Genomic DNA, 7198 nt, shown 5'->3' with positions numbered 1-7198 from the left:
AGATAGAGTCTCCCTCTAGCCCAGGCTGACCTGGAATTCACCATGTAGTCTCAGGGTGGCCTTGAGCTCACAGTGATCCTCTTACCTCTGCCTCCCAAGTGCTGGGATTAAAGGTGTGTGCCATCATACCCTGCTCAAAAGGCCACTTTTAAGTCTAATACTTTAAGTTTCATTTCTTTTGGGAAGTGGACAAATTTTCAGAGTTCATAAATTCAGTTTGCAAATGACTTCAGACTAAAACATAAAATATAGTGGGGGACTAGAAATAGGGCTCAACAGTTACAGGCACTTGCTTGCAAAGCCTGAAGGCCTGGGTTTAATTCCCCAGTACCCATGTAAAGCCCTACGTTTAAAGTGGTGCATGTATCTAGAGTTCATTTGCAGTGGCAGGAAATCCCAGCACACCCATAGTCTTTCTCTCTCATACATGGATAAACATGTTATTTATTTATTTATTTTTATTTGAGACAGGCAGAAAGGGAGGGAGAGAGAGAGAGAGAGAGCAAGAATGGGTGTGCCAGGGCTTCTAGCCACTACAAACGAACTCCAAACACATGCGCCACCTGTGTCCCTGGCTCACGTGGGACCTGGAGAATTGGACCTGGGGGTACTTAACCATCAAGCCATCTCTTCAGCTCTGGATATTTATTTTTTAAATGTTATTTATTTATTTTTATTTGAGTCAGACAGAAAGGGAGAGAGAAATGAATAAACATATTTATATAAAAAAAAAAAACTATAACTCAGGTTTATATGCACACTTCATGAAGACCGAGTCTGAATTGAGCTGTTTCTTGCTCTGGTTTTGTTGGGTACCCTTGGCTCATAGGAGTTTCCTTTCTTTATTTTTCTCTTTCCAATGCATACAGTAAATCCGCCCTGTCCCCCATGGAATAGAAAGTCTTCTCTGCCCATCCTTGCTGCTGAACTTTTGTGCTAAGTAGGTCGAAAGTTTCACAATCCATCGTCCCTCCGTTCTTCTGTTGGTACTTCTGACCTGTGAACAGGCTGAGTCAGTTGATTCCCTCCCAACGGAGCAGATATTTATCCACAACCTTTTTATGTTTTCATGATCATTTTGAAAATAATTTTATTAATTTATTTTCAAGCAGAGAGAAAGAAGAGAAACAGAGAGAATGGCACAAGGCCTCTAGCCGCTGCAAATGAACTTCAGGTGCATGCACCACTTTATAGATCTGGCTTTTAATGTGGGAAACGGGGAATTGAACCTGGATTGTTAGGCTTTGCAGGCAAGTGCCTTAACCACGAAGCCCATGATGATTTTTTTAAAACATTTTTAAATTGGTAACTTCCAAGGTTATAGATAATAAACCATGATAATTCCCTTTCCTCCCCACTTTTCCCTTCAAAAATCCACTCTCCCAGCATATCCCCTCCCTCTCTCAGTCTCTCTTTTATTTTGATGTCATCATCTTTTCCTCCTATTATGATGGTCTTGTGCAGGTAGTACTAGGCACTGTGAGGTCTTGAATATTGAGGGCAGTTTGTGTCTGGAAGAGTGCATCGTAAGCAGTCCTACCCTTCGTTTGGCTTTTCCATTCTTTCCACCACCTCTTCTGCAATGGGCCCTGAGCCTTGGAAGGTGTGATAGAGGTGTTTCAGTCCTGAGCACTCCTCTGCGTTCTCCTCTCAGCACCGTGGTGCCTTCGGAGTCATCCCATTGGTCACCAGCATCTGAAAAGACATGCTTCTCTAACCAAAGGTGAGAGTAGCATTAATATGTATGTATGAACATTAACATAAGTGTTTACTGGGCAGTTTGGTGAGCATAAAGTATGCATTTAGCCAGACAATATGAGACCCCTAGGACTCATGACCTCCCCCACCATAGGCTTTCAGTACCAGGCACGTATTCCCTCCTGTGGAGCCGGCCTCCAGTCCAATTAGTGCTTGGTTTCCCCCATGACATATGCCACTGTTGCACTCATTGGGTCATTTGGCTTGGCTGGCTCAATGGAAAACTTGCAGTGTCCACTGTTCTTACTGCTGATGACTTCTGCCTCCCATAGAGCTGCATGCAGCATAGTTTTTTCCAGCTTTCTGTTACAAAAAAAGATGTGAAAACCTTATTCTTCCAGATATGCTGGGATTTACTTGTGCATTCACACTGGATTTGCAAACAAGTATACTAAATATATATATATATTTTGAGGTAGGAACTCACTTTAGCCCAGGCTGACCTGGAATTCACTATGTAGTCCCAGGCTGGCCTCCAACTCACAGTGATCCTCCTACCTCTGCCTCCCGAGTGCTGGGATTAAAGGTGTGCACCACCATACCTGGCCAAGTGTACTAAATCTTTATTAACCTATTTTGTCTTGTCCTTTATACAAAAGGCTTGTTTTCTGTTGCAAATTGTACTTTTTTCCCTCCAGTTTTTTATTGTGCTAAAAGACGTGTAACATACAATTTACCATACTAAGTGTAGAGTTCAATGGTCTTAAGTACATTCGTATTGTGCAACTATCACCACCATCCTTCAGCAGAACTTGTTACACAGCCAGGCTCTATTCTAATGAATAATAACTCCCTTCCCCTTCTCTCCCTGCCACTCCTGGCAGCTGCCATGGCCCTCTGTCTCTATGACTTTGACTACTTTACCTCATATAAATGGAATCATGCAGTATTTGTCTTTTCATGTGTGACTGATTTCACTTAGCGTCTTGTGCTCAGTGTTCAACCATGTTGTAGCATGTGACAGAATTTTCTTCCCTTCAGGCTGTGTAATATTGCAGCATGTATTTGTATATATGAAATGTATCTGTACACAATATGGAGGAATATATTTGAATTTTGCTGTCTTGAACATAGGTGTAGGTTCTGCTTTCATTTCTTTTGAGTATATACCGAGGATTGCATAATATGAACATTGTATTTTTAATTTTCGAGAAGCTGTATACTGTTTGCCACAGCAAGCTGTTCTACTTTCTCATCCCAGCAGTAACACACAAGTGATCCAATGTCTCCTAATCCTGGCTAAGATTTGTTATTTTTGTTTTGTTTTAAAATTATATGAATATCCGTTTTTATTACCAAATACTTTTGCATACAGAACATTCTCTAGTTTTTAACAGGTAAGGTAGGTAGGTGTTCCCTAAGGTGTCAGTGGGTTATGTGCCATTTTCTTTTTCTGCCATTTCCCACTGGTGAACTGTGCCTTGTGCTGCTAGCTGCATTTTCTCCAGTTTCTCCAGAGTCAAAGATTGTAAGGGCAAAAGTTTGCGTTAACACATCACCATTGTGGTTACATCTCCCACAGACAACTGCCCTTGTTTTGGAAGAACTTCCTGGAACATTGACCTCACTCCTGCCATATGTAGACTGTTGGATATAGCACTTTTTCCTGAAAACTCTGGTCTTTTTCTTGCAGCATTTAGAATCCAACTTGGATTATCAGGATGATTGAGATCTTGACTCCAACCTACAGAGGGAACTCTCTGGGCAACTTGGGTGCAGAGAGCACCCTGGGGTGTAGACCACGGAGACTATTCTCACCTCCTAGCTATCACTCTTTGTTTTATTTTTATAGTAGCCATGCTGATGAATAGCTTGATTTAATTTGCTTTTTTTCCCCTTACAATTACTTGGCCTAGCGATTAAAGTCATATGAGAGGTGGAGAGATGGTTCCACAGTTAAAAGGCTCTTGTTTGCAAAACCTGGAAGTCTGGGTTTGATTGCCCAGTACCCACATAAAGCCAGATGCACAAAGTGGTACATGCATCTGGAGTTCATTTGCAGTAGCAGGAGGCCCTGGTGTACCCATACTCTCTCTCTCTCTCTCAAATAAATAAATATAAATAAAGCTATATGAAAGTATTATTGCTTTTATTGATATTTTGTAGTTTGTTTCTAAGAGAATTTGGAGGTTAGTAAATAATAGGTAAAACATATTGCTCTCTTATTCTTTTTTTAATATATTGTTAATTTATTTTTGAGCACAAAGAGAGAAAGAGAGGGAAATAGAGAGAGAGCAGGCATGCCAGGGCCTCTTGATCAACTATAGATGCATATAGCACTTGGTGCATCTGGCTTTATGTGGGTACTGGGGAAATCAAACCCAGACTGACAGGGTTTCCCAGCAGTGTCTTTAAATGCTGATCCATCTTACCAGGCCAGTCTACTTCTAACAAGTTTCAAATGTCTTAAATCAGAAAGATGTTTCTTGCCAGGCTGGAAAGATAGGTATGCATTTAAGGCACTTGCCTGTGAAGCCTAAAGACCCAGGTTTAATTCCCCAGTGCCCACGTAAGGCAGATGCACAATAGGGTGCATGATTTTGAAGTTCATTTGCAGCAGTTGGATGTCCTGATGTGCATATTCTCTCTATCTGCCTCTCTCTCACTTTCTCTCCCAAAATGGATAAATAAAATAAATATAAAAATGAATATTTTTTAAAAGAATGATATTTATTATAAATTCTAGCTATTAGTACTATAAAGTATATTTAAAAATTCTTTTGGCTCATATTGGTATTTTATATTATAGACATTCTAAATTTAATTTGTCTTAATAGTTCATTCAAAAGAGAAAGGAAGGGAGGAGGGTACTTAGTAGGTTGATATTGTAGATACGTAAGTACAATGATTGAGATGGGGAGATAATATGAGAGAGAATGGAATTTCAAAGGGGAAAGGGTTGGGGGGAGGGAGGGAATTACCATGGGATTTTTTTTATAATCATGGAAAATGCTAATAAAAATTTTAAAAAATTCTGAAAAGTTTGGCCATTTATTTTCCCAATTAGTTTAATTTGTTCAAGCCCCTCGTGGACCAATCAGTCTCTTATGGCCTTGGTGGTCAGCATTTGTGCAGGTCCTTGGGTGGGAGTAGCAGAGTGTGGTACCAGTCTCCTATGACCTTGGAGGTCAGCATTTGTGCAGGTCCTTAGGTGGGGGTAGCAGAGTATGGTATCAGCCTCCTATGACCTTGGTGGTTTGAGGCAGGCTGCTACAGCTTATGGTGCGAGCTACTAAGGCTTACGGTGTGGGCTATTAAGGCTTATGGTGCAAGCTATTTATAGAAACCAAATAAGTGGTTCACTTCATTACTCATTTCCCATCCTTGAGGGCTATCTCATGCCCTTTTTACCTAGTTTTATATTAGGAGCGGGCTCTGATATAATGAGAAGAGGGATTCTTTACTTGCTTCCAACAGAGAGTAAAGCCTGGAGTTTGAGGTATGCAGGGGCCCGCTTAAGCTCCCTTTGGAGCGTGATAGTATTTCTGGGCTTCTGAATTCTTGGGCCTTTCACATCCATATTTCTTTCTTTTTTTTTTTACTTTTTATTAGCATTTTCCATGATTATAAAAAAAAAATCTCATGTTAATTCCCTCCCTCCCCCCCACACTTTCTCCTTTGAAATTCCATTCTATGTCCATATGTCTTATTTGTTATTTGCTAGACAAAGAGAAACATTTTTCTCCAAAGAGGCAGAGCATCAACATTCCATAAAAACAGACTTTTGAACTGATATTTTAACTTCTCTGAGGTTGGCAAATAGATTGTGGGTGGAAGAAAAAGTACATGTTTCACAAATTTTCCCTGTCTTCCTTCAATGACTTTTAGTAGTTCAGAAACCAAAAATAACTTTGAATTATGTCATATATATTTGACCTAAGATGACTTTTCACAAAACAAGAGACATATTGCATCCATTACTCTGGGTGTCTTCTGAGGTGTATGGAACAAATTCTTTTAAAAAAGATATTTATTTGGTTTGGAGAGATGGCTCATCATTAAGGCACTTGTCTGCAAAGCCTTCGACCTGGTTTCAAATCCCCAGGACCCAAGTAAGCCAGATACACAAAGGACACATACATCTTGAGTCCATTGGCAGTGGCTGGAGGCCCTGGAGCACCCATACTCACTCTCTCTCTCTGCTTGCAAATAAACTTTTTAAAAAAAAAAAAAAATTTATTTATTTGAGAGAATAAATGGACATACCAAGGCCTATTGTCTCTGCAAATTAACTCCAGATGCATGTACCGCTTTGTTCATCTGGCTTTATGTGGGTGGGTACTGGGGAATCAAACCTGGGCCAGTGTAGGAGACAGCCTCAGGTCACCTTAATGAACCTCCAGACCAGACACAGTTTATGGGAGGAAGATGGATTTGAAGCTTACAGATTCAGGGGAAGTTCCATAATGACAGAGTTCCCCGCCCCCCACCCCTTTTCAGATTCAAGCAGAGAGAAAAAGCCAACATGAAAAGACAAGCAAGCCCTTTTCAGGAACTCCAGGCAAAGCACAAGCATTTTGCATATCTTTAGAGTGGAATTCCAGATTCATCCCCACACCTTAGGGTTGGACCCTAGGACCCACCCTCAGTGACACCTCCTCCAGCCAGGCAGCTGGATTTCCAAATCACAAGCTTTACCCCTAAATCAACTGGGGGACATCCATTCAAAGGACCATAGTCAGCTTTGCTCCTTTAACAGCTGAACCATTTTCCAGCTTCATGAACAAATTCTTGGAAAATCTGCTATTAACAGGAATTTTTTTTGTTATTTTATTTCTTCAAGGCAGGGTCTCACTCTAGCCACAGGCTGACCATAAACTCACTCTATCTCTATAGTACCAAATGTACCTCAAACTCCTGGCAATCCTCTTTTTTTAATTTTTTATTAATTAGTTTTGTATTCAGCAAATACAGTCAATTTGGTACCATTATTAGGCTCATCCGTGACCTCCCCTCTCCCCTTGGCCCCTCCTTGTTGAGGTATATGGGTCATGCATTGTGGAGTTAGCCCACAGTTATGGGTAGGAGAAATGTCTCTGCATATCATGACCCAACATGTGACTTTAACATTCTTTCCGCCCCCCTCTTCCGCAAAATTTCCCTGAGCCATGTTGGGTTCATTTTTGGTCTGCTTCAGTGATGAGGTGTTGGGGGCCTCTGGGTCTCTGGCCCTCTGATTTGGTAGGAATTGATTTTTCTCTGTGTTGATCTTCACCTTTGTGCTGGTACCGGTTCACCAGGAAAACAGCACCCTTGCTTGTTTCACTAATTGTTCTTAGTTTCAGCTGGGGCCCTTTTGAGGTATGATGGGGTGGTTCTCTCCTTAGAATCTAGATCTTCTCCAACAGAGAGTAAGTTAGCACCAGGACAAATGAGATAACCCTTACTTTTTTTTTTATATATAGAGAATTTAATAGGTGTAGGCCCTCCTGTAGCCCAC

General features: G+C 40.9%; 1 pseudogene; it reads right to left on the bottom strand.

The window, feature by feature from the left end:
- Positions 1-3131: 3131 nt before the first annotated feature.
- On the bottom strand, positions 3132-3335 carry LOC101617361 (annotated as a pseudogene).
- Between the last annotated feature and the right edge of the window lie 3863 nt (positions 3336-7198).

The sequence above is a fragment of the Jaculus jaculus genome, chromosome 3 (genome assembly GCF_020740685.1).
Source record: "Jaculus jaculus isolate mJacJac1 chromosome 3, mJacJac1.mat.Y.cur, whole genome shotgun sequence".
NCBI lineage: Eukaryota > Metazoa > Chordata > Mammalia > Rodentia > Dipodidae > Jaculus > Jaculus jaculus.
Note: the sequence above shows the minus strand (reverse complement) of the source record. Positions and strands in the feature narration are given on the sequence as shown.